We start from the raw sequence: 26,400 nt of genomic DNA, 5'->3' as shown, positions 1-26,400 counted from the left end.
CAAATAGACTGTTCATTTGTCCAGAATGATTTAGAATTGCCCATTCAAATTAGCTTCTTAATCAGCCTAAAAATCTGCCCACTGTGCAGTCACAAATTTAATGGTAAATCAAGTTTATTCATCAACACTTGCTATTTTGATTCAATACGTTGGACATCATAGAATATGCAAAGTTCACCTTTTTGGATTCCAATTGAACAACAACATACACCAAACAGGGAACAAATAAAAGAGACCTATTTAATAGCCTTCCGATTTAAAATTCCTTTTGATTTAATATGAAGACTTTCCTAATCAGTATAGAGACTTTCTCAATCAGTATCATCTATTTTGGAATAAATAATCAAGCCTTTCTCAATAAATATTAAGCCTTTCGGAGACAATATTAACACTTCCTCAAAAATATTATGCCTTTGTTTAATTATCACCATACACAGTAAATATTAAGCCTTTCGGAGACAATATTAGCACTTCATCAAAAATATTATGACTTTGTTTAGTTATCACCATACACAATAAATATTAAGCCTTTCGGAGACAATATTAGCACTTCATCAAAAATATTATGACTTTGTTTAATTATCTCCATACACAAAAGAGGGAACAAAGAAAAGAGATCAACACCAAATTGATTTCAGATTTTAAGAGAGTGAGAGAAGAACTTACCAATCAACACCTTTGTTTGTTGGATTAGACTAGGCAAATCAAAATATTTATCTAATTTTCGGATTTGAACCAAACCCTAGATAGAAAATCAAGATTAAGATAGAATTGAGAAGAGAATCACTAAATTAACAACCTAGAAGCATAATGGAGATAGATTACTCATCATTTATACAAACATTTCAGATTTGAGCAAAATCCTAGCAATGGAGATAAAATTCAGATTTTTGATGAGAGAGGAGAGAAAAGGAGTACCAATGGGGAAGCTAGATGGCCACTAGAGAGAGAGATTCTCAACAATTTCCATTCTTTTCTTCAATTTTTCAAGGTTTCTTGGTGGATTTTTAAGAGAGAAAAGATGATCTCTCCTTCTCTTTCTTTTGGCAGCAAACACACAAGGGAGCAACGAAGGGAGAAAGGGAGTTGAATTATTTACATGCATTTTGGACATTTTTCAAAATAGACCCTCCAATTTGTTCCATATTCAATAAAAGGTGAAATTTGTATATTTTCAATACTTCCCTCTACACATATATATCTCCATATCTATTCAATTCAATTTGACAATTAAATATTAATTCAATTTTAATATTTTTAAAATTTCACGGTGTTACATATATTAATTATTAAAAATCGGTGTGTTGCGAGGGCAAATCGGTGTTTAATTTATACGGATCATATTTCAAGTCATAAAGTAATAATAACATAACAGTCATGTATTATGCTATTATTAATTTATTATTGATGTCTTTGGGAATACATTTATTTTTTTATACTAAGAAATGCATAAATTTAATTAAAAGTTTGATCAAATTGCACGAGTTTTCATGTCAATTTTGCAGTCGATGAAAATAATAAATATTTACAACATGTTTATATGCATCTTCTGAATTTTTTTAACTATAATTAAACAAAATTCTTCAGATGAAAGGAGAAATGTTATTTACAAAAAACAGGTTCACTGAAACAAATGTTCGGTAGAGATAGAAAATAAATTTATCCATTGCATAGAACAACGGTTCCGTGGATCTAACTAGGTTCTACAAAAAAATTCAACCAGAGGGTCCTCCAAATCGTTAGTTAGGTGGAGCCTTTTATTTGAAAATACTATATTTTAATGTTTTTATCTTTTTATTTATATTTCAAATTTAAAATTTAAATATCAAATATAAAGATTTACATTAGTATTTTTTTTATTTTAAACGAGTGACATGTATATATAGTAAAATTATGTTAGATTAAAATGTAAAAATAAAAATAAAGGCATTGAAATTAATCTATCATTGTTAATTAATTAAATTCAATTCTTTAGTTGCTTGATATAGAATAAAATAACAATATCAACAAATTGGATTCAGTACTTTAATTTTAAATTTTGAAATTTAAATAAAATAGTAAAGTTATGATATTTTACGATACCAAAACACATGTGACATCGAATTATGAATGAAATCTACACAAACTCACAGTTGTTGTTGTTTTTTTTTTTTTTTTTTTTTATGATACAAATTGAGGCATGTATCCATTAGAAACAAGGTGTAGCAAATGTTCCCAAATGTAGCGAATGTGTCATTTAAATTAGCATAATGTAACTTGTTGGATGTACGTACTGTAATGCCCCTAAATGCTAATAAATATAACTAATTAAGTTGGATGTCCAGCTTAATTAGTTAGATTAACAGCTTGTTGGATGTACGTACAGCGCATGCTCAGCTCAATGAAGCGATACAAGCTAGCTAGCTAGGTGTCATGAAATATATATATATATATAGAGAAAAGGTTTTCATCCACATAACTTTGTCCACAATTTGTCCACGGACCTTATCTCACGTTATCCAGTCTGCCTTCCAAACTACTTTTAACGGTTCTCTCAAACTAACTTTCCGTTTTAAAAAAAAAAAAATCTACAAAATTGAACGGTCTCTTATTCAGTCAATTAATTTACAAAAGGAAATCTAAAAAAAGAAATCTGATCGGTAGAGATAGCGGAGGAGATCAAGGTGACCACTGCCGCCCCCATCTCTCTCACGCTCTGACTGCCGTACACACGAGATCCACACCGTACTCCGTTTCTCTCTCTGCATCGCCCCTTCTCTGTGTCATGCTCTATGCGGTCAGTAGCCGACTCGGTAGCCACGTGGCAGGGCTTCCTGCCGTTCGATTATGCCTTTGTTCCTATCTCAGGCTGTTGATCCAGTGGAGTACGCTTTGAGAAAAGAACTTTTACTTAAGACTCTGTGAGGAAGATCATCAACTGCTGATCGATGGTAGCTTTCCTTCCTCATCCGTTCAACTTATTTCTCACCAATTTTGCTCAAGCGAAGAGGTTTCAGAGTTATAAATCTGTGAGTATAATTATTAAATTATATTATGTGAATGCATTGTGAATCTCTTGTGATATCTAAATCTAAATTTTGTAGAAGTTTTACTAGATTTTTGTAACTAAATTGGAGAAAGTTCTATTCGATTTTGTCTTCTCTCTTGTTGTTCTAAATTAGATCCTAGCACATATTTCCTTGATCAATCGATAATGTTCCTCAATATATAAATGTTTCTGGGAATTTCTTCTCCAATTTTTGTTTTATACAACCATGCATTTCTAAAAGAATGAAAAATTGTTGTAATTGCAATCCCTATGATCGATCCGATCTGTATCAAATACTTAAAATACTTGATCAATGCTATAGTTATTTTTTTCGATAAAGCCCTTAGGCACTTACCTTTCACAGCATTCTGACAAATAGAGATTACATGAGCTCTGAATAGAAAGGTTTAAAAGTAGAGCATACCCCTATACAAATCTATTTTGCTTCTATTATTCCTAGAGTTCACTGTTATCAAACATTAGCAAAGTGAAACCTGTATAAGAGAAATTTCCAGTACAAGCTAAGTTTGCCAATTAATGAGCTTGCCTGTTCTCCTCTCTTGGGACATATTCACAATTGATGCCGGGGTTTCTGTTCATGATTAGCGAGATACGTACCAGTAACTGGTACGCATGCCAGTCCACTGCTTGAACGGTACGGAGACTGTTCTCTGGTTTCAATGCTTTAGCTAGCAGCTCACAGTCTGAGTAGAATTGTTGATGCACTTGAGTTCATATCTAATCAATTCATCTTGCATCTTGATAACATAGGCCGCCCCTCTCCTTTGATCTTCTTAGAATGACCCATCCACCCAGCAAAGGTATCTATCTTTCTCTTCCCCTCTTAATTTTTCACTAATTGCATGATTCTTGGCTGTTGAAAATAATGTCAAATTGGTAGCATTTTTTAGGTGACACTGCTGAACCAAGCTGAACGTATCTCGAAGAGTGTTTTCTGGCTGACAGGGTCGATTTTCAAAAATCTGAAACACCTTGCTTTCCATATGTGCCAGGTCAGTCCCATGAAGAATGTCAATGCAGATGTGTTTAAGTTTTCCCATAGTGTAATTAGCAATTCTTGTATGGGCATTTGCGTCAGTACATCCGATCTTAATCCCAGAGGTGATTGGAACCATGTAGCACGAGCGTGTGGACAGTGAAACAAAACATGAAGAACATCCTCATTAGGAAACTTCTGGATGCCTTGTCTGGTACGCGAGATATGAGGGTACTGTTCTTCTCCTCTTTATTTTAGTCCCTTTTTTGTAGTTGGTTTTTCTTTTTCTTTTTTTGCGTTTTCTTCCAGCAATTGTTTTTGTAACCCTTAAATGCTGTAAGCTCAAAGAAAAAGAATATATAAGTTTGATTCTGTTATTCAGGAGGAGGGATTAGAAATATTTTTTTTTTTTTACTATTTTAGAAATTGTGAGATTCTTAAATTTTATAGAAGACAACAGAGAAGAAGGTAAATTATCTATTAATATTTTCAATTTAGGTTCTGATTGATGATGTTACTCAAGGAAGAAGAATTTTTATGTTGCAATTCTTAGAAAGATAGCTTGCACCCTTGAAAAATGAGAAATTTCATGCACATCATCTGAAAACCTACATGGCTACATCCCTCTTGATTAATCTACACTGTAGAGAGTAACTCTGCAATGGAATTTATCAGTATACCCGCGTACAGTGTTACTTGCGAAAGTTCACCGGCAAATTTTCTTTCTGAAATGTTACGATTTTGTGATTTTTCAGTTTAGATTTGCGATTTTGATATTTAAATTTGTCAGATTTAGTGTATAGATTGATATGTTACTAATTTGTCACTGAAATTTTGCTTCTGTCATTCATTTTTCGTTTGCAATGTCGATTTCAATTGAGATTACTGACTCGATCTCGTTTTTTATACATGATCGCAATGGAACCTTCAATTGTGGAGTGCGATCGAATAGAAGTTGTTTTTGTTGAAGAGCACGGCAAAATTCAAATCTTGTAAGTTATTTCTGTTGAATTTGTTATTTTTCGTTGTATGTAGTAACAGATCTAGCATTTCAAATGAAATCTGGAGGAAAGAGATGATATAGAGGCAATATGGAGTAATGATCTGTTAATTTTACTGTATTGCCCCGTTAATTTTACAGTATTCATCTTGTGAAAATCTGGAGGAAATAGATGATAGAGAGGTGATATGGAGTATTGATATGTTAATTTTACAGTATTGTCCCGTTAATTTTACAGTATTCATCTTGTGAAAATCTGGAAGAAAGAGATGATAGAGAGGCGATATGGAGTATTGATCTGTTAATGTTATAATATTGCATTGTTAATTTTACAGTATTCATCTTGTCATTTTACAGTATTCATCTTGTGAAAATCTGGAGGAAAGAGATGATAGAGAGGCGATATGGAGTATTGATCTGTTAATTTTACAGTTTTCCCCTGTTAATTTTACAGTATTCATCTTGTCATTTTACAGTATTCATCTTGTGAAAATCTGGAGGAAAGAGATGATAGAGAGGCGATATGGAGTATTGATCTGTTAATTTTACAGTTTTCCCCTGTTAATTTTACAGTATTCATCTTGTGAAAATCTGGAGGAAAGAGATGATAGATAGGTGATTCATATCATCTTGTAATTTTACAGTATCCATCTTGTAATTTTACAGTATCCATCTTGTAATTTTACAGTATCCATCTTGTAATTTTACAGTATCCATCTTGTAATTTTATAATATACAAGATTCGATTGAAAATTCTACTGTATACAAGATTCAATTTTACAGTATACAAGATTCAATTGAAATTTCTACTGTATACAATATTCAATTTTACAGTTCTGCTGATTCAATTTTACAGTATACAAGATTCAATTGTAAATTTTACTGTGTAGAAGATTCAATTTTACAGTATACAAGATTCAATTTTACAGTATGTAAGATTCAATTGAAAATTTTACAGTATACAAGATTTAATTTTACAGTATACAAGATTCAACCCAGTGCGGAAGCTAATAATTAACTCTAACTGTCAATAGTCGCTAATAACCGCTAATAACTAACTCTAACTGCCAATAACTTCCTATAACTGTAATTTCCGAAAGTACAATTTGAAAGTACATTTATTTTGTCATGTTGTGCAAGTTGCAATCTTTTTTCTAATTATCATGGGACCACTTCAAATAGTTGCTGGATGTTTTGTGATTAACTGATATATTTTATGTGATATATTGTATAATTATACAGCATGTAGAAGTAATTTTACAGTATTCGCGCAAGTCAAAGCTGTGGACAAATGGTGGACAAAAGGCTGTGGACAATTAGACGCTTCCATATATATATAGCTAGAGGCGAAAATGGAGGAACCGATATAGCAACTGGAACAATAAAGCAACAAATTAATTAATGAAGACCCATGCAAAGATGAAATTGATGCATGCATCCATGCCGTGCCGTCAACAATGCAATCAGCGCAGGTAATTCGATTCTCTTTTAATCTTTGCGGTACACAACACAACACAATATAAGTCCCCAACCATTTAACTGGAACAATTAATATATGCAAGGATCGATTAATTATATTGGGCAGCGTGGGCAGCGAATTGGGCATGAGGGCTGAGGCCCGGCCCCCATTTAATTTATTGATATGATAACCTATAAAATCAAGGAAAATGATTGCCAATTAATTTATTGACTTCATCATTTCAATTTCACGCCTTCCGCCATTATTGCTCTATGCTACCATGCTAGCTAGTTAATTACCTACAAAAATCCACTATTAAATTTCCTCTTTTTCTCATTTTGGGGTATTTTACATATTAATTAATACATTACATAATTAATAAGGAGGTGCAAATATAGGTAACTTAATACAAAAATATATATGAATTAAATTAATCTGACAATAATTCAAATTTCTATGCTACCAATCACAATTTAAATTTGATAACTTTTATCATCTAATTCATAGTAAACTTTGATAATTTTATAATGCAACATAATAATCATTGCTTTTATTTATTAGAATTATAAACTAATTCCTAGTTTACTGAGAAGAAAAATTAACCTTTGCATCTGAATTGGGGCAAGGAATTCAAGCCCACCAGATGCCACGTCATCAATTATATGAGGCTTGTACAATTAATCAATCAATTAATGTGTTATGTTCTTTTACAAAATGGACCCCCCAAAAAACCTATATATAATATAACCATTATCATAAAGTTTTTGGGGTCCAGTCCGGTCCGGTCCGGCCTTCACACCATATATGCGTAGGCGTAGCGTAGATGCCACATCAATCATAAAGTTTTTGGGGTTTCGGGTTTTCAGGTTTTGGATTCTTAAAATTTGCTCTGATTCACATTGTTAAATGCATCCTTTTTTTACGTGGCACATAATTTTTGTAAGCTAATTTGTTTGTAATAATAAATTTTAATTATTTGAAGCATTGAATCAAGACATGTCAAGTAAAAAAATATAGATGATTAATTTAAGAAAATCCAAAGAAAGGATCACAACAAAATATAAATGATTAGTCTCTCAAAACATTACAAAATATAGTTGAAGAAGGCCGGGAGAGACAGAATGAGAGAGAGATATCCGACATGAACATTTAAATAAAATAAAAAATGAGGAGACTTGAATCTTTTACTGGGTAAAAATATTGACAAAGTAGTGTTTGCTTCATGCAGAGCATTAGTCATCAGCAGTTCTGTTTATAATCTATTGTTTATGCGCTGTAAAAAGGAAAAATTGCTCTGTTAATATTATTATCTCATCGATGTTCAAACTATGTTAAACGTTAAGGGTAAAACTAGGGTGTTTCTAAGTTCACTAAATTTTTTTCGTAAACACAATTCTAAAATCTATATGATTAACTTCAAAAAATGAATCCAAATTGTTGAAATCTATCTACTTTACGAGTAATGTGTCAACATACAAAAATTTTAAATTTTCAAATTAATTTTGTATAGAGTCAAATGGTAAAAAAAATTCAAAAAATGAATGCATTAAAATTATTTATAAACCTTCTAATTTTGACTGATTGACTTTATACTAAATTAATTCGAAAGTTTAAAGTTTTCCCATGAAGCTCTGCAAATCCTGACTCGTGAGCATAGCAACAAATGAATAGCTCGGGTTGGTTTGACACCAAAAATTTGTGATTCGGGTAATAATTTGGCTATAATTCGAGAATAATTCGGTACAATAATAAAGTAAAAAAAACCCCAAGTTAACATTTACATTCATATTCTTGGTGAGCTGAAGTTTTGCACATCCTAACTCCTAAGCATAGCAACAAATGAATAGTTTGGATCGGTTTGGCGTCAAAAGTTTGTGGTTCGGGTAATAATTTGAGAATAATTCGGTACAATAAAGAAGCAAAAAAACTCCAAAAATAAAATTTGGTTTTTTTTTTTTTTTTTTTGCGAATAATTTGTGACTCGCATTATATTCATGAATAAAACGTATTATATTTTTTTTGTGTTTTATTCAAAGTTCGATTCGAATAATTCGCGTATATCGTTACTATGTTTCTCAGTCCTGAGCACAAAGTTAATATTAACAGTCGCTTTACGAGTTGCTCCAACTAAATTGACACAGAAGAACAAGCCCTTAACGTGCGCTGGACACGTGACAGTGATTACAGGAGAAGATCGCCATCTACATCTAAAGGCTAAAAATTCGAAATTCTTTTTAATGAAATAAAGATAAGGATATATAAAGTCTTCTATCTTTTATAAATAAAATAATCTTCAACGTAACTCAATATTTAAATATGTATATATAGTCTCTCACTACTAGAATTCTGAACCTTCCCAATGATTGATCAATTAAGTTCTTGAATAATTTCAAAAGGACTAAGAGAAAGAAAGAGGGGAGAAAAAGTATGAAAAATAATATTTAATGCAACTATCAATTGAAAAATTATATAACTACATTAATTTAGAGACCACGTCTTATTTTGATCAACACCGTATTTTTTTTTATATGTACTATATAATACATTGTACTATAATTGTTTTGCTAATTTTGTTATAATCACAATTAATTGTTTTAGTGGTAAACTAAAATCTTAACAATTTATAGGAACCTTCGCGGAACTATAATTAATTCTAGTAATAAAATAACTTTACACTAGTAATTAAAAAGTTTGCTAAACATTTACTGATAGCTTTAGCAACAATTTGTTATAAGTTACTTTTAAAAAATTAGATCTGTTTGAAAAGTGAAAATTATAAATGTTGTGCTTGTGATTTATTAGTGAGAGGAGGGTTAGGGTGTGGACCAAAGAAAACAAATTAAAATACAAGTTGAATTGTCAATTTTACTAAAAACTCCATGCAATTGACTTGTACAACACGATTTGGGATTAATTTAAGCAAGTCCGGAGAAAACAATCAATCTCTACCATTTCTCTAATATCCGATAATCTTATTTATTTTTATGAAATTTATTTGTACTTATTTATGATATTGAATAATATGAAGGTTAAAATGCAAAACTTTATAAAAAAAAAACTACCGTGGCATTCAAGCCACGTGGCTCCGTGCATGTAAATTTTTGACCGCCATAAATTTCATTAAAAGGCTTCTCTATCTCTTTTAATTAAGAAAAGTAAAAAAAAAAAAGAGTGAAAAAATGAAAACTAAAACTGAGAAAAAAAAAAGTTTCTTTTGCTAAAATAATTTTGATACCGATTATTATTTTATTATCTGTTCGATTCGAATGTTGATTCTGAACTGTTGATTGTAATTAATTAATATGATTTGAATTTCTGAATTGATTATTATCAGGTAACGTGTAACGTCACGTAAATTAAGGTATGGATTAATTTGAAACTTTTGTCATGTTAAGATATTTCCGTTAATAAAAAAAAAACATAAAACGATTAATAAACATATTACTAGATCAAATCAGAAAATTCAGAATTTCATATAACCTGTCTCTGTTTAATAACCGATTAATTAAAATTGAGATTAATATAATATATCTTTCATAAGTTTTTTTTTTCTCCGTTTGACAAATGGTTCGAGGTTCAATCAAATTAGAATTCAATTCTATTTAAGAACATTTCATTTAATAACAAACATGAATCTATTAAAAATCCTTGAACCGTCCAGTACCAAAATTTATTCAAAATATAACTCAATAACATTCAATTTAATTGATAAAACTTTCAATCAATATGAAGCATTTAATTAGATGAAACCCTTAACCTTTAATTAGATGGAACCTCTATTTAAACCCCAACCATTCCCCATAAAAAAATCGCAGCCACATACAAACCATAACCTTTCAATCCGAATATTGGACTTCTTACTCTTGTTTTTATATAAGAATTGTTTATATAATAGTTCTAGTCTCCTGAGTAATGAAAAATAGATTCGAAATAAAATCTCTTACTAACAATATTTTCTGTATTTACTTAAAAGTGACTTTTGAACCGGAATTAATAACTGAGAACCCAAATATTTTTTTTTTCTAATAACAAATAAAGACATATATTATTTTTCTTACAACCGCAAAAAATTGGACACGAAAAATTATTTTTCTAATAAATCAAATTATATAGTATTCCATCTATTTTCAAAGAAATATATTAAATATTTCTAATATTTTAATACAAAAATAAATAAATTATAAATATTTCTATTTAAATAAAAAAATCTGAAAATTTAAAAAAAAATTGAAACCGCAAAAAAATTTTGAGGTTTTTTTTAAAAAAAAATGTGGTTTTGGAATTCTAAAACCTCAAAAAAAAATTGCGATTTTTTTAAATCGTATTTTTGGAATTCTAAACCGCAATAATTTTTTTTTGCGGTTTTAGATTGAATTACCACAAAAAAATTTGTGGTTTGGGTAGATTTCGAAATCTTACGTAACTTTGGTTAGTTTTTTAAATTTAATTATTTTTTTTAGATATTATAAAAAATTCGGTGAAGTTGATCGAATTACAGACAATTGCTTTTTTTTTTTTTTTTTTTTTTTGAAGTGAACTACAGACAATTGCCAGTCTTTATCCTCTGAGATATCCCAAACTTTGACTGACTTTATGGAAAATCTCAACCGTTTAAATGTGTTATGCACAAATCTCAAAGCACACAGAATACTGACCCCCAACGTCACCTCACCTCCGAATAGGCACCGGACACGTCGGTCACACAAAAGTTGAGATATCTCAGAGGATACGCACTCGACAATTGCTAGAGTCAGCTTCAATCAGGGAAAATATCTGCTACGATCCTGAGCTATGTTACTCGGATACTTCAGTTTAGGCACCGTACCCGTATCGGATACGTATCGGATACCGATACGCGTCCGATACGGCCACGATACGTATCCGATACGCCAGCTGGCGTATCGGCTGACGTGGCGTATCCTTACTCAGTCGATACGGTCACCGATACTCTGTTGACTCGTGTGGACACGGCTGGATACGGTGGATACGACTGTCAGCGCTCGTGAACCGCACCCGCACCCGTGCACCGCGACTGCGAGCGGATCCGAAACTGTGAACCGCGCAAACACCGTCTTGCACTAGAGGAAATATGAGGTTTTTTATGCTGTCGCGCGATTCGAACCTGGGAAGGCCCAGTCCCAGCGCAAAACGGTTGTCCACTGCGCCATTTGTTTTTGTTGTTAGATGAAACCAACCAATATATATAATGCAAAGTTTAATTCAAGTTTGGAATTAGTAATATAATTAATATAATGAAAAAATAAAATATATAATAAGCGTATCGTATCCTTGATTTTTGAAAATTACCGTATCGCCGTATCCGTATCGTATCTGATACGATACCCGTATCCGTATCCATGCAACATAGATCCTGAGGGATTTTAGGGTCCCTACAATTCCAAATCCAACCTTTCATTTTTTTTAAACTGTACGAATCTCTATAAAAGTTTTCTTTTATGCACAAATCTTAAAAGAAATGAAAGGTTAGATTTGGAATTGTAGATTTATTTCCCTTCAATCATGAACTATAAACCTAAAAGGATTCCTTTCCATATACAAGGCCCAGATAAAGCCCAAATTGTACCGAGCTTAATAGGACCTCCATCAATTCAATGAAATATGAATTCCAATCATTTTTCATAACAAAATAGTGTGTCCGTAGAAGATAAAACTATTGTATTTGTTTATAAGAGCGGAAGGATTTTAAGAATTTAACTACCCCTCTTCGTACCAAAGCAGAGTGAGGTCCGAATCCCCTAAAGTAACTCAATTATTTAATTTAGATCTGGACCATCCGATTTGAATCCGAATCAATCCGGTCCGAGGTGGAGCGCAAAGGGCCCCTTTAATTTGACGGCCCGATTTGAATTTGATGATACATATCTAAACTCAAAAATTGAGTTACTTTAGGAGATCCGAATTAAGCAGAGTGTGTGATATCTCTATTCTTATATTATGCACGTAGTTGTTCTGATCTGTCAACGGCTGAAATTAAAATATGAATTTTCGTATTGAATATCAGCCCTCCAATCACTTAATTTGTCTTCTTTTGATTAAATACATCTATTTTATGTGTAGAAATGTAATTTGTCTTCTTGATATTAAATACATCTATTTTATATGTAGAAATCTAGAAATCTAAATTTAGTTAAAAACATAGTCGTCACACAGACTGCTACATGATTTGAATGAATTCCTAACAATTCGTTTCCTTATTTTTTCTTACAACTATCTCTGATTCCTACAATTAAATTATTTACTTATTTTTCTGGTTCATCAGTTTCATTTCTCTTATTCCTCTATAGTTTCGACAAATGAAAATGAAAACAACTGTATCTTTTAAAAATTTGTTTAGAACTATTGTATCTTTGTGAATAGATGAATAACATATCTTATTGTGCTGCTATTACATAAAAAAAAAAGATCTCATGCTGATGGAGCATTGAGGTGAGAGAGTTTTAGAATGATTGTTTTGTCCTTTTTAGTTGTCAGTTCAAATTGAGCACAATACATAAAGAAGGAAACAAATAAAAAAAATATAATTTTGGCATATATCTGCATAATCAACACAAAATCTTTTCACATTATTCCCAATATATTTGCTCGTGGTATTCTTGCTCTCACCTTATGACTTAGATTTAACGAAACACTTGATACTATTGAAGTTTTTTTTTTTTCCGAGTAAGACAAAAATGCTTCATTATTTTCGTGTACCAACCATACTCTACATCTTTATCTTAATTTTTAAAGTCTAAATAATAAATCCAAACTGCTCAATATGACATTTAATTAAAATGTGGTTTAAAATCAAATTGTATATTTTAAAATAGAGAAAAGATTTTTTTTTTCCCCAATCAATTTCTCCCGTTTATCCCCCAAGCCAGTCAAAGTGTACTTTAATAGTCTAAGTCTCCAACTGTCTTAATCCCGAAATTTTTATAAATACCCAAAAAAAAATACCAAATTACGAAATCTACCCAGTTTCTAAATGGATTTCGAAAAATACACTTCCGGTTACCAAATAACCGGATATTGATCTTCTTTTCGGTTACCTAATTCCCGGATATGGGAAAAATGTTTGATTACTTGGTAACCGGAAAGTTGAATATATTTCAAGGTCCAGTTATTCAATTCTCAGAAAGTTTAGGCAGAGGGAGAAAGAGAGAAAGCGATGTTTGTTTGTTTTTATTTTTTATTTTTTATTGAAATATTAGAAATTTCGAATATATTTAATAAATATGTTTAGATTCTGAGTTATTGATCCCGGTTCAAAAGCCACTTCTAGGTAATACATAAAATATTGTGATCCTTGTTGTACATTTAATTTATAAAAAGTTGTATCTATTTTGATAATTCTTTTTTAATATCAATCATTAAATAACTTAAAGTTTTTATTTTTTTTCAACAATAGATACAACTTTTTAGAAATTAAATGTACCAGAAGGATCACAATATTTTCTGTATTTACCTAAAAGTGACTTTTGAACCGGGATCAAGAACTCAGAATCTAAGCATTTTTATTCTTTTCCAATAACACATAAAGAAATATATTAATTTTTTTTACAGCTGTGGAAAATTCGGCCTGAAAAATATTGATCCGAATTATTTCTCGCAATAATATATATATAAATATATATATATATATATATATATATATTTTTTTTTTTTACTCGCTATATTGGCTTCCAAGTTCCAAGTACCATGGTTGCTGGTGGGGCCCATCATGTGTTTCCCGAGGGAAATAATGGTTTTCTTTTTCATTTTCTTCCGTACATCGTAGTAGCATTTCGGATTTGAATCCAATGTTCTTTCAGCAGATACTCGCTACACATCCGTCTATAAAGAAGAAGCAGTTGGTATTTTATAAAAAAGAAGTGTCAACTAACATGATCCGTTAGATTCGAGCAGTGTGCGATCGGAATGTAAACCAAATCACAGTCGAGTCCGTATCCTTCGCCTATCTGAGGACTGAGGTGCAATTTAAATAAACAAACGGTCCAAATTAATCTCAACCATGTCAAACCTAATTTGGTGTTTATGAAAATTATATGGAGTCTTCTTTAAGATTCGTGTCAATTTTTCTGTGAAAATTTGATGGATTTGAGCTGGATTTGGCGGGCTATTTTTCCCCAAATCTTCCTATGAGAAATTTTTAACCGATTCTATTTTAGTGCAAATTTTTTAGCCCAAAAAAAAAAATTAACCAATTCTATTTTAGTGCAAATTTTTTAAACAAAAATTCGGTTTCATAGCGCATTTTCTTTCTTCCCATTGTCTCTTTCACTCTCTCCAAATTCTACCTTTCATCGACTCTCCGTTATCTTTCTTCCCACTTTGTATTATATAAACATCTATTTTATTTGTTATTGGCAATTGTGAGCCTATATCTATGTGCAAAAGTCTGAATCCGGACATAACATTTTTTTTCAAATTTTTTAGAAATTTCCTTAACCCAAAAAAATTGGTGATGGGATTTAATTGGACCATCATCGGTGCTTTTTTTAAATTATGATTTATTAATAAATTTTGGTGTAGTAAATAAATTTTTGATAGCATAGAGGCTTCTATGCTACGGCTCAATATTTGAGTTTTCAAAATCCAAACAGTCGATCCGAACCGTTCATCTTATTCTCCATATTAATATCTGCTTGGAGACCAAATTTTACATTTTTCTGAATTTTTTTACTATTTATTAAGTATTTTACAAAATTGTTGATCCAACGGTGGCTGCACAAAACAGTAAAACCGTTGGATTAGCGATTTTCAAAGTGGCTTAATAAATAGTAAAAAAATTCAGAAAATTATAAAATTTGGTCTCCAAGCAGATATTAATATGGAGAATAAGATGAACGGTTCGGATCGACCGTTTGGATTTTGAAAACTTGAATATTGAGCCGTAGCACGGGAGGCCACTATGCTATCCATAGCACCCCAGCCTAACTCTATATATATATATATATAGGCTGTGGCTAATTTGCTGCCGGCGGTGCTGCCACTGTTTTTTCTATTTTTTGATGTTCAAACGACAAATCTAAATCGTTAGATGTTTAATCTATATTATAATCTACTTGGAGACCAAATTTTACATTTTTTGGAATTTTTTTACTATATATTAAGCTGGTTTGAAAACCGCTGATTTCAATGCTGCAGAAATTTACTGAAATCAGTGGTTTTCAAACCAGCTTAATATATAGTAAAAAAATTCCAAAAAATGTAAAATTTGGTCTCCAAGTAGATTATAATATAGATTAAAGATCTAACGGTTTGGATTTGTTGTTTGGACATCACACGGCTAAATATAGCCCCGGCAGCACCTCTGCCGAAATGCTGCCAGCAGCAATTTAGACAGACCCTACATATATATATATATATATATATATATAGAGAGGTAGGTTAATATACAATCGATTGTTCTTGAGGTCCCGTACAACCAAGTCATTTTCCGATTTTTAAAGTCCAAATGATCGATCCAAATCGTTCATCTTGTTCTCCATATTAATATGTGCTTGGAGACCAAATTTTACATTTTTTTGAAATTTTTTACTATTTATTAAGCCATTTTGAAAATCGCTGATCCAACGGTAGCTTCTGGTTTTACTGTTTTGTTAAGCCACCGTTGGATCAGCGGTTTTCAAAATGGCTTAATAAATAGTAAAAAAATTCAGAAAAATGTAAAATTTGGTCTCCAAACACATATTAATATGGAGAACAAAATGAACGGTTTGGATCGATTATTTGGACTTTAAAAATCAGAAAATGACTTGGTTGTACGAGACCTCAGGAACAATCGATTGTATATTAGCCTACCTCTATATATATATATATATATATATATATATTATGCGCTGGGTTTTGCTTGTGAATAGTGGGAAAGATGAACTTCGGCTTTTGGGATGCCCTTGAGTCTTGAGATATGTGTTTCACATGAAATTAAATTAAATTTTCATGATTAGAAGGAAGTTCTTTTATAGTTCCTGAATCACATCCTAACTCGGTAAAAATGGGTCCCATGAGTCGAATGGGTTCAAATTTTATGTTTTACGGTCTTAATTTAGATTAGATATGTATTAAATTTGAGTTGATTCCAAAGATAGTTATTATATATTTTGAAGGCTATTTTGTTTGATAGTTTTTGAAGCGAGGGCAGTTTATAAAATTTTCAGTTAATTGATTATTTAAAAGGTTAAATCCTTTAGATTATATTTATTATTAAAAAAATAAATATTTGTGAAATGTAGGTGATAACAATTAATATGTTTAATTGATTTCCGTTCTATCCATATATAGTTTGATTTCTTGATGATTTGAAAAATGGGGATCATTTGATCATGATGAAAGCAAAACTAAGAGAAAGAACGTGATAGATAGATAGATAGATAGATAGATTAAAAAAAAAAAACAGAATGCAACTCAATTTGACCCGCTTCACGTGATCTATGACTATGCTGGGTCGCAGGCCTCACACTTTCTTCAAGGTTCAAGAATCAAGGCTGTAACCTGTAAGTCTGTATAATTGGCTAATTGCTGATGTTTTGTTTTGGAGGTAAGCTCATCAAGAGAGTTGGTAAGCTGAAAGAACACTATATATAGTTATACTTCTATAAAAATAATAAAATTTAGTTTATTTACTAAGTAATTTAAATATGTTTTTCAAGAACTAAAAATTCATGATTATTATTGTTGCATTATCAATTATACTCAATAATAGGCCCTATCCAGTGGTAAGAAATTTTATATATTTGAGCCCCCCATACCCATACCCATTCCATTGTGTACTCAAAGCCTGACTTGGCCCTCCTGGATAAAATTATAGGTGCAACATATGGGGTATACTTAGCAAAATCCGGTCAGAAACAGCTCAGGGTGCAAGTTGCGACTTGCGAGCGCACACCGCAGATCTGACCAACGGAGCCCACAAGTCGGTGACATAGACTAAAATTTCGGTGGGATTTAATTTAATATACAGGTAAAATTTTCCATCTTACCATTAAAAAAATAATATACGGGTAAAGGGGTCTGAATGGACTCAGTTTGAAGGATCTAAAATATATATAATAATAATAATAATAATAATAATAATAATAATAATAATAATAATAATAATAATAATAATAATTTAAAATATTACCTGGGGAGGACAACGATTTTTTTTTAAATGGTCCAGATATTCCTTTATATTTTCAGATTGCAATCATTTATGTATTTTTTTAGTGATTTTGTGTAAAGAAAAACCAGAGGGCTTTTATGTTTAAAAGGGAGGAAACAATTCATCATTTTCCTTATCCTTTTTCTTTTTGAGTGAATCACACAAATAAATTGTTTATAAAAAAAATATTATTTTTCCTTTTTTCTTGTGAAAGTTGAGCATTATGTATGATGACAAGCACCTCATATTTGTATATAAACTTGGATATAGTTTATATATGAAGAAGTCCAAAAGTATTGTAATGCAGGAGTCATTGAAAGAGGCTTTTATGTCTAAATCACGACTTTGTGCAATATGTATTGTAATGCAGGAGTCATTGAAAGTTGAAATATGATCATGAAGAAGCCCAAAAGTGATGGTGGCACAGAGAATGTAGAACATGACCGTATTAGTAGCTTGCCTGATGAGGTTTTGACCCATATCCTCTCCTTTCTGAGCACAAAAGAAGCCGTAAGCACGTGTGTTTTATCAAAGAGATGGATAAATACATGGGCTACCGTGCCAGTTCTCAACTTCAATCTCTCTGAATTCTTAAGTGATAATCTGGATGGTCACTCTCGTAGAGAAAGAAAAAAAAATTTGTGACTAGGTTTGACCAGTTTGTGCATGGTGTTTTGAACAATCATGAATCAACAAACTTGGATATAGTGAGTTACAAGCGTCGAATGAAGAAGTGCGGAACTTTTATCTCCATGGAGTGGCTTGACTGTGTGGCGCTTCTAATGCCACGGGTGCAAAATCATTATCTACATTAGCCATTAGGGGTAATTATATAGATTTGCCTGATTCAGTTTTCTCTAGTGCAAAATTGCAACATCTTAAGTTGGCTTTCTACATTTTTAAGACGCCCATTGTTAGACCCGCATCAATAAATTTACCTTTGTTAAATTTTTTGGAGCTGAGTAACGTAGAGCATTCCAACGACTTTACACAAAAACTTTTTATAGGCTGCCCCTCCCTTGAAAGGCTTGTTCTGGATTGCTGTGAGTTATATTTCTCTAGCATTTCCTCCAATGCATTGAAGAAACTGACTATTTTTCAGTGTCGTCAATTTGAGCATATGCAAATTTTGTGCCCTGCGCTTGTCTCTTTGCATATCATTTCTCATTTGCAAAGGGGAGGTGATGGCATTTCATTGAAGAAGGCAATAAATCTAGTAAATGCAACCATCATATTATATGATTGGCGTTGGTTTAATGGTGGTAATGATGATGTGCCAGTTCTAGACCTTCTCAACGGTCTCTCAAGTGCTACAGAATTAGATCTTTATTTTGACAGTGATTTGAAGGTATACTATTTACTCATTTCTTTAAAATCAAAACTACAATTTTTATCCTTATTTGCAGTTGTTAGGTTTACTGAAATGTTCAATGTTCTTTGTCATAAATAATTTTTTATTTTTTTGCATAATAAACACATTCCCTGTAGCCCAACCTTTTGGTATCAATAAATTATGCTAAAAATTTGTATAAACATTGTTTTACAACTGCTCTCCTTTTTTTTTGCATAATAGGCGAGTTCCTTTTTGCATAAATTTGTACCCATCAATTGTATGATGTTAGCATGTACATATGATATGGTTTCTTGAGTACCTTGATCTATCAAAGTTTACTAACAAAAGTTTCCGGTTGCTTGTAATTTTTTTACGTATTTACGTATAGACCTAACCTTCTCAGTCTTTTTAATGATTTATCAACACCGAAATAAGCCCAGAAATGGTAGTAATTTCACAATGTAGTTGTGTGGATTTGTATTTGTGAAAGTTCCTTTTGTTAATGGTTAGCCAGATTAATCTATCTTTTTACAATGTTGCTTGTTTATGAATTACAATGTTGGTATTAATGTTGGTATTCTAAATGGTTGTGAGCCTGTTTTAATTTAGGTGGGACGATGCGCAAGTGGAAACAGAGAAGGAATTGAATTTTCCTTGTGACGTGATTTCCTAAGGGCATGAGCATGATGTTGTAACCTAAAACAAAACAGTACTCTTATAGGTGACTTGTGCAAGAAAGGAGAAATTGAGAAGGCATTGAATTTTCTTGATGACATGATTTCCAAAGAGCATGAGCATGATGTCATGACCTAAAACACTCTTCTAGATGAGTTGTGCAAGAAAGGTGAAATTGAAAAGGCATTGGATTATTTTGTTGACATGCATCTTCAATTTTTTTTTTTTTTTTTTTTTTTTTTTTTTTTTTTTGGATTCTTACACGACCCATAGGTCTACACAATTTCGTCAATGCTGAAAACATTCCAACTAGAACCTGATCTTTCCCACCCATAAATCCTACCTTGATTAGCTAACTTATGAGCAAAACTAAGCATTTCATCCTCTCTATTACAATGACACACTCTGCACATGCCTTTGGACTCAACTCTAAGCCTCCATGCTTGCCAAATTTCCGAGAAGGCCCTCCAATCTGTGATATTTAATGACGGTGCCCGTATAGCTGTGACAATATCAAGAGAGTCAGATAGAATTGTCCCTTCTCCATTTGCCAGCTCATTCAACAGCTTAATGCCTTCTAACACTGCCAACGCCTCTGCCTGTGCACTGTTTAATGCCCGTACCGCTTTTGAAAACCAGCGTACCAGAGACCCATTCTTAGTGAGATAAACTCCAATGCCCGCACCCCCATTCTGATCCCATGACCCGTCAACATAGATGTTGTAATTACTAACCTTCTTTTGAGGGCCCAAGGCTGTGTCAGCGGCACAGGGATGGTTAGATGAGGTTGTCAGAATGGCATTCCGGCATGATAGCTGCACTGAGTTGAGGAAAGCCTTGCAATTCTGTATTGTTTGCTTCTTATGGTTGAACAGTGCTTCATTTCTTGATCTCCAGACGGCCCACATTAGACAAACTAGGTAACAGCTCTGATCATTAGAGAGGGATTTCCAAACTGATTCAAAGAAGACCGGAAATGAATCCGGAAGGTTATCAGTTCTTAGGCCCAGGTCTGATGTCAACCACACTGCTCTCGGAAAATCACACTTGAAAAGTGCATGCATGATAGTTTCCGGTTGATTCCCACAGAATGGACAGTTCGGGTCAATTTGATGGATTCTCCCTGCTAGTATTGCTCTTACTGGTAAGGCCGCCTGCATGCATCTCCATACAAAGACCCTCAGTTTCGGAATTAGAGGAGACTTCCTCCATAACCAACCCCAAAACTTCTTATCTCTGTCATCTCCCCGAACACCTCTGAGCAATTGGTACGCCATTTTGATAGAGAATTGCCCGTTCTTTGAAAAGGTAAAGAACATAACATCTGGGGCATTGCATTGGTTTGGTCTCAAGTCATCATCCGAAGATATCAGCAAGGCCATTGTGAAACCAAATCTGAGCAGCAAAGCTTGAAAGTCCCAATTCTTAGTAGTTGGGTCTATGAGGGATGCAACAGATGCCTCTCTTTGTTCTTTTGTGCAAGCTTTGAAAGAAAGCCAACTTGGAAACCACGGCTGAGAGAATATTTTGATGCATTCTCCCGACCCAACCTTCCACAGTATGTTAGGTTGCAAGATCGGTTTGAGTTGAATTAGATGCCGCCAGAATTTTGAAGCTCTATTCCTTCTTCCTACAGACCAGAAAGCACTTCTAGGATAGTACTTTGACTGCATGACTTTGACCCATTGTGAGTCAGCTCCAATTGACAGTTTCCAAAGGGCCTTCATAACAAGCGCCATATTCATCTCTTTCAAACTCCTTAATCCCAATCCCCCTAAGGACAATGGTGTTGTCACTTTATCCCAAGCGACATAGGCGATGCTTTTCTTATCGTGGCTGCCACCCCAAAAGAAATTACGCGCAATAGCCGTCAATTTCTTTACCACCCTTGTTGGCAAAATGATTGTCCCCATGGCATAGATTGGTAGGCTACTCAGGACAGATTTAATCAGAATCAAACGCCCCGCATGAGAGAGACATTTTGATTTCCAATTATTCAATTTATTTTCAAACTTTTCCACCAGATAATCAAAGGCTTTGTTTCCCTCCACCGCGATTAGGCATCCCAAATACTTCTCCTCAGAAGATGCCTCTTTAACTTGCAAGAGGTTTAAGAGATCTGCTTTGTTTCCCTGGGTTGTACCTGAGCATACCCAAACTTTTGATTTATCATTGTTAATGGCCAAACCTGATAGTTTTGAGAATTTATCAAGTATTGCCACTATTTGCTGCACCTCCTGTGTGGTGGATTTGCCCATGAGCAACAAGTCATCTGCGAACATAGAGCATGTGAGTGGTTGCGCAGACCTTGCCACTTTGAGGCCGCGGATTGCACCCTGTTTCCTTCCCATCTCAAGCATTCTAGCCAGCGGGTCCATTGCCAAAATAAAGAGATAGGGGGACATCGCGCAACCTTGGCGAAGCCCCCTAGTTGGCAGGAAGAACCCGTCCCCAGTACCATTAAAAAGGATAGTGTATTTTGCAGAGGAAACACAAGACTGAATCCAAGTACAAAATTTTGGGGGAAACCCGTACCTTGGAAGCACTGAAAACAGAAATTGCCAAGAAACCCTATCAAACGCCTTTGCTAGGTCAGCCTTTAGCACGAATTGTTGTTCTCCTCTCATTGGCTTCCTGAAAGAGTGAATGATTTCTCTTAGCAGGATCACATTTTCCGCTATCTCTCGGCCCGGGACAAAGGCTGTTTGTGCTTTAGAAATTACTCCGTCCATTAGAGGCTGCATCCTTTTGGCCAAAATTTTGGAGATCACTTTGTAGAGGAAGTTGCATACGCTAATAGGTCGAAAATCCGTCACTTTTATTGGGTTTTCTGATTTGGGGATTAGGACCAGATTTGAGTGAGCCGTGTGTTGGTTGATTCTTCCAGTTTGAAAGAACTGCTTAACTTCTTGTATAATAATGGGCCCAAAAATATCCCATTTTTGTTGAATCAGACCAGCAGTGACTCCATCCGGCCCCGGGGCTTTTGACGGCCCTAGTGCTTGGACCGCCCACTTAATCTCCTCCAAATCTGGATCCCTTTCCAGTGATTGAGCCTGAGTTTCTGGAACTGATGTGATTTCACTTTCTATCTCTTGAAAGAGTTGATTAGTTTCTTCTTCGAAAGTTTCAGTCTCCGCCCTAAAAATCTGCTTGAAATGACGAACAAATTCATTTCTGATTTCAGCTTCGCAAACCAGCCAATCCCCACTGCTATTTTGAATTGATTCAATCCTATTCCTCCTTCGTCTGACCATGACCGTTGTGTGAAAGAACCGCGTGTTGCGATCCCCCATGAGGTCCCAATTCAGTCGGGATCGCTGCAGCCAGTAGGCTTCTTGAGCTGTGATAAAGAGCTGGTATTGTTGCTGCAGAACTGAAATTCTTTCTCTCACTTGATCGGTTTGCTGTTCATTTATGAGACTATTCATCTCCTTTTCTATTTGTAATAATTCCCAATTGGGGTCCTTCTGCCCTAGGTCCCAACTTCCCACTTGTTTTTTGAGCTCCTTACAAGTATCTTCCCAGCTCTGCCCTTGTGACTGGGCAGCCCTTTGACACACTTCATGAAACTCCGTGTGTAGCGACCACCATTGCTCTATTCTGAAAGCTTTCGGTTTCCTCTTAGGTCTCAATTCCATTCTAATCAAGATAGGGAGATGATCGCTTGAGTAGTTTGGAAGATGAAAAACCTTTGAGTTTGGGAAGCAATTGATCCAATCAGCAGTCGCTACTCCTCTATCCAACCTCTGCATGATTAAAGTCCGCCCCCTTTGGTTGTTGGCCCACGTGTACGCAGGGCCGCTATGCCCCAGATCTACTAGTCCAGTCCGTTGCAAGAACGACCTAAACTTTTTATTCTTTGACTTGAGAACTGCGCTGCCACCCGCCTTCTCCTTGGAACCAGTGATGCAATTAAAGTCTCCCATTGCACACACTGGAAGATTTGAGCTATTTACATATCCGGAAAGCTTGCTCCAGATTTCGCCATTTTCCCTGTCATCACAATCGCCGTAGATTGCAAACAGTATCCACTTAGGAGCCGTAGGTCCAAATTGAACCTCAGCCGCAATAAAGAAAAAAGAAGACTCCAGTACCTTAACCGTGATTTCGTTTGCCCAAAGCAACCACAGTCCCCCTCCCTTACCCCGGGAAGGGACAATCTCTGAATTTTGTAAACCTACACCTTCAATTCTTCTCACAGCCACCTCTCGAGAACACTTTGTCTCTGAGATGAACGCAAGAACAGCACCCGTACTGCGGAGGTAACGCTTTAGGATTGACACTGTCGAGAGCCCTCCGCTGCCTCGACAGTTCCATGATAAGATACTCATATTGGCGCCGGCGGCGAGACCCTCGCCGCTCTGGCTCTTTTGGAGGAGAGAATCTCCCCCTGTTCCTCATTCTCAGAGACAATCTCATCTGCGCCTGCTAGAGAAATTGGGTGTTCTACACACATCTTCTGCATCTGGGAGGAGCTTGGCTGAGAATTAAATAAATCCTCAAGGGCCCGTTTAAGGCCCGCTGCATTCCCCTGTTTTGGAGTTGATCTTGGGCCTGTATTCGCATTTTCCACTTGCCTTCCTTTTAGCGGGACCATGGCTTGGTTGTTAATCCATACACCTCTAGTTGGCTTAAGAATTCCCTCTAGCTCGGGCCTGTTTAAACCTTCCATCCTCTTCTTGATTTTAATCAAACGGGCCCTGTCAGCACATGATCCAATTTCATGACCCAAATCCCCACAATAGAGACAGATCCTCCCAAGTCTCTCAAAAACCAGATACACCTTAACAACACCGAGCATAGGATGCCTTACCATGACATGGTCTTCCAAGGGGCGGTTGAGCGGCACAAGCATCTTTACCCTTTGAAAGGGCTTGCCATTGTGATTGGCAATCTTTGGTTCAGAGAGAGCAGCACCTACCTCGTTGGTGATGATTGAGAACCCCTCCTCAGTTAAGGATTCTGAGGGGACATTATGGAATTGTACCCAGACCTCGGCATGCTGCAGTAAAGAATCATTGAGATTTTCAGGGGAGGAGCACTCTGCCACCAGTACCAAGTCATCTCTGTATGTCCAAGGCCCGTCATTCGCCATCTTTTCAAATTCCTCTTTGGTTGAACATTCGATAAGATAGAAGCCCCTGTCCACCATTTTAATGGATGTGCCAGGATAGGAGCCCCACTGACGACGCATAGCCCTTTCAAATTGGGCATCAAAGACGACCCGGTCTGTGTGGACCTTGGCTACATGGCACAGGCTCCAATTCCTTACTGTAGTTGCTTGCAGCGGAATGGAGACTGCATTCTCTGTTTCAAGCTCCTTTGTGTGGAGTCCAGCGAACTTGCGGATCAAGGCTTCATCTGCAAGGTCCATGTTGGAGGTTGGTGCTAGAGAGATGGAAAGGTTTGTTTTTTTTGAGCGGTGGAAAGGAAGGTTCTGGTTGAGGGATATGGATTTATAGTTTGGTTTAATAGGAGGTGGGCCAAGTATAGATGGGAGAAGTGAAATGGGCTTTTGAGTAAAAGTGTGGTTATTTTTTGTTTTGCTTGATAGAGGCCCAGGCTTGGCAATTAATGGCGGGAATAAGGACTTTCCAAAGTCAGGTGCCAGACCTGGGTTTGCAGGGCCTGCGTTTTCAGGGTCAGGGTCTGCATCTGTGGTACTGGGTAACAGCCTGGAAGGGAGAGGTTTAGGGTAGGACCAGATTTTTTGTGAGTACCAAAGGGTGAGGCTGCACCACTTCTTATTCTGGAGCTTTGGACCCTTTCTTCCTCGCCACATACAATCCCTTGTTAACATCAAGGCCAACGGACGTATTCTGAGGGTGTCTTTGTCATTATTCGGGGCCAATGGTCTTGCTCCACGTGGCATGTTCCTCCTGCATGAGTTTGAAAACCAACTAAATAGGTTTTCTGGACCCGGTGCATTACACGATCCTACGGACCAGGTCTGTAATTGATGAGTTCCCGGTTGTGCCGCCGCCGCCCGGAAGGAGTTTTGAGTCTCCATGAGTGACCGCCGTATACTGTTATCTTGGAGCTGGTTATGAACACTCTCATCCATTTCTCGCATTTCCCCATCAGACAGAGGTCCTTGAAAACCTGGCGGCGGTTCTCCCTCATATGACCAACCTCTGATTACCACCTTACATCTGGTCCACTTCCCTTCATGATTAATAACCACCGTTTCTGAGATTTTGAGAGGGTCGTAGCATTGGATCATTAGTCTGAGGGAAGATCTATCATTCCCCTTAGCATTTTGATCTGCGATAAAGATAGTCGAGCCAAAGGAGGATGTGAGGTAGCGAAAATAGAGCGGGTTCCAGAACATGCGTGGGTATTTTAGGATTTTAATGTGGACTCTGAAGTGCGCCGGTGATAGAGCCCAGTGCCGATTAGGGTCAGGGACATCAATGTACACATAGCGCTCCACTGCCCAGAACATCAACTCCTGGAATAGCTGGTCTCTGCCCAGGTACTCCGGCAGTCGGAAAATGTATTTTCTTGGGGCACACCGCAAGACAGGGTAATCAATGGGTCTACCGCCGTAGAGCTCAATTAGTTTCAATTGAACAATAGTCGGGTCATTAAGGGCTTGGGGGAGGAAAACGACCAGGAGAGAGGAGTTCTCATCATGGCGCATGAGTTCCGACTGGTAGGTTTGGGGGAAATGAACATGGGCCTCTCGGACAGGGGAGTCTGAGTAGGGGTATGGTGCTGCCATTGACAACGGTGAGATAGAGGAGATAGATAGAGAGA

At 35.1% G+C, this 26,400-nt stretch overlaps 1 long non-coding RNA gene across 7 annotated transcripts; it reads left to right on the top strand.

Annotated features, from left to right (window-relative positions):
• The first annotated feature begins 2,596 nt into the window (after nt 1–2,596).
• On the top strand, nt 2,597–5,817 carry LOC144574283 (uncharacterized). 7 transcript variants are annotated; one of them, XR_013518174.1, is made up of 4 exons: nt 2,597–3,008; nt 3,800–3,849; nt 4,042–5,017; nt 5,383–5,817. It is a non-coding gene; the product is annotated as an uncharacterized LOC144574283 (long non-coding RNA). The 7 variants fall into 7 exon arrangements; XR_013518171.1 differs by having other exon boundaries at nt 3,940–5,017; XR_013518173.1 differs by having other exon boundaries at nt 3,930–5,017.
• Nucleotides 5,818–26,400: the final 20,583 nt, after the last annotated feature.

Source organism: Carex rostrata, chromosome 22 (assembly GCF_964058835.1).
Source record: "Carex rostrata chromosome 22, lpCarRost1.2, whole genome shotgun sequence".
NCBI lineage: Eukaryota > Viridiplantae > Streptophyta > Magnoliopsida > Poales > Cyperaceae > Carex > Carex rostrata.
Note: the sequence above shows the minus strand (reverse complement) of the source record. Positions and strands in the feature narration are given on the sequence as shown.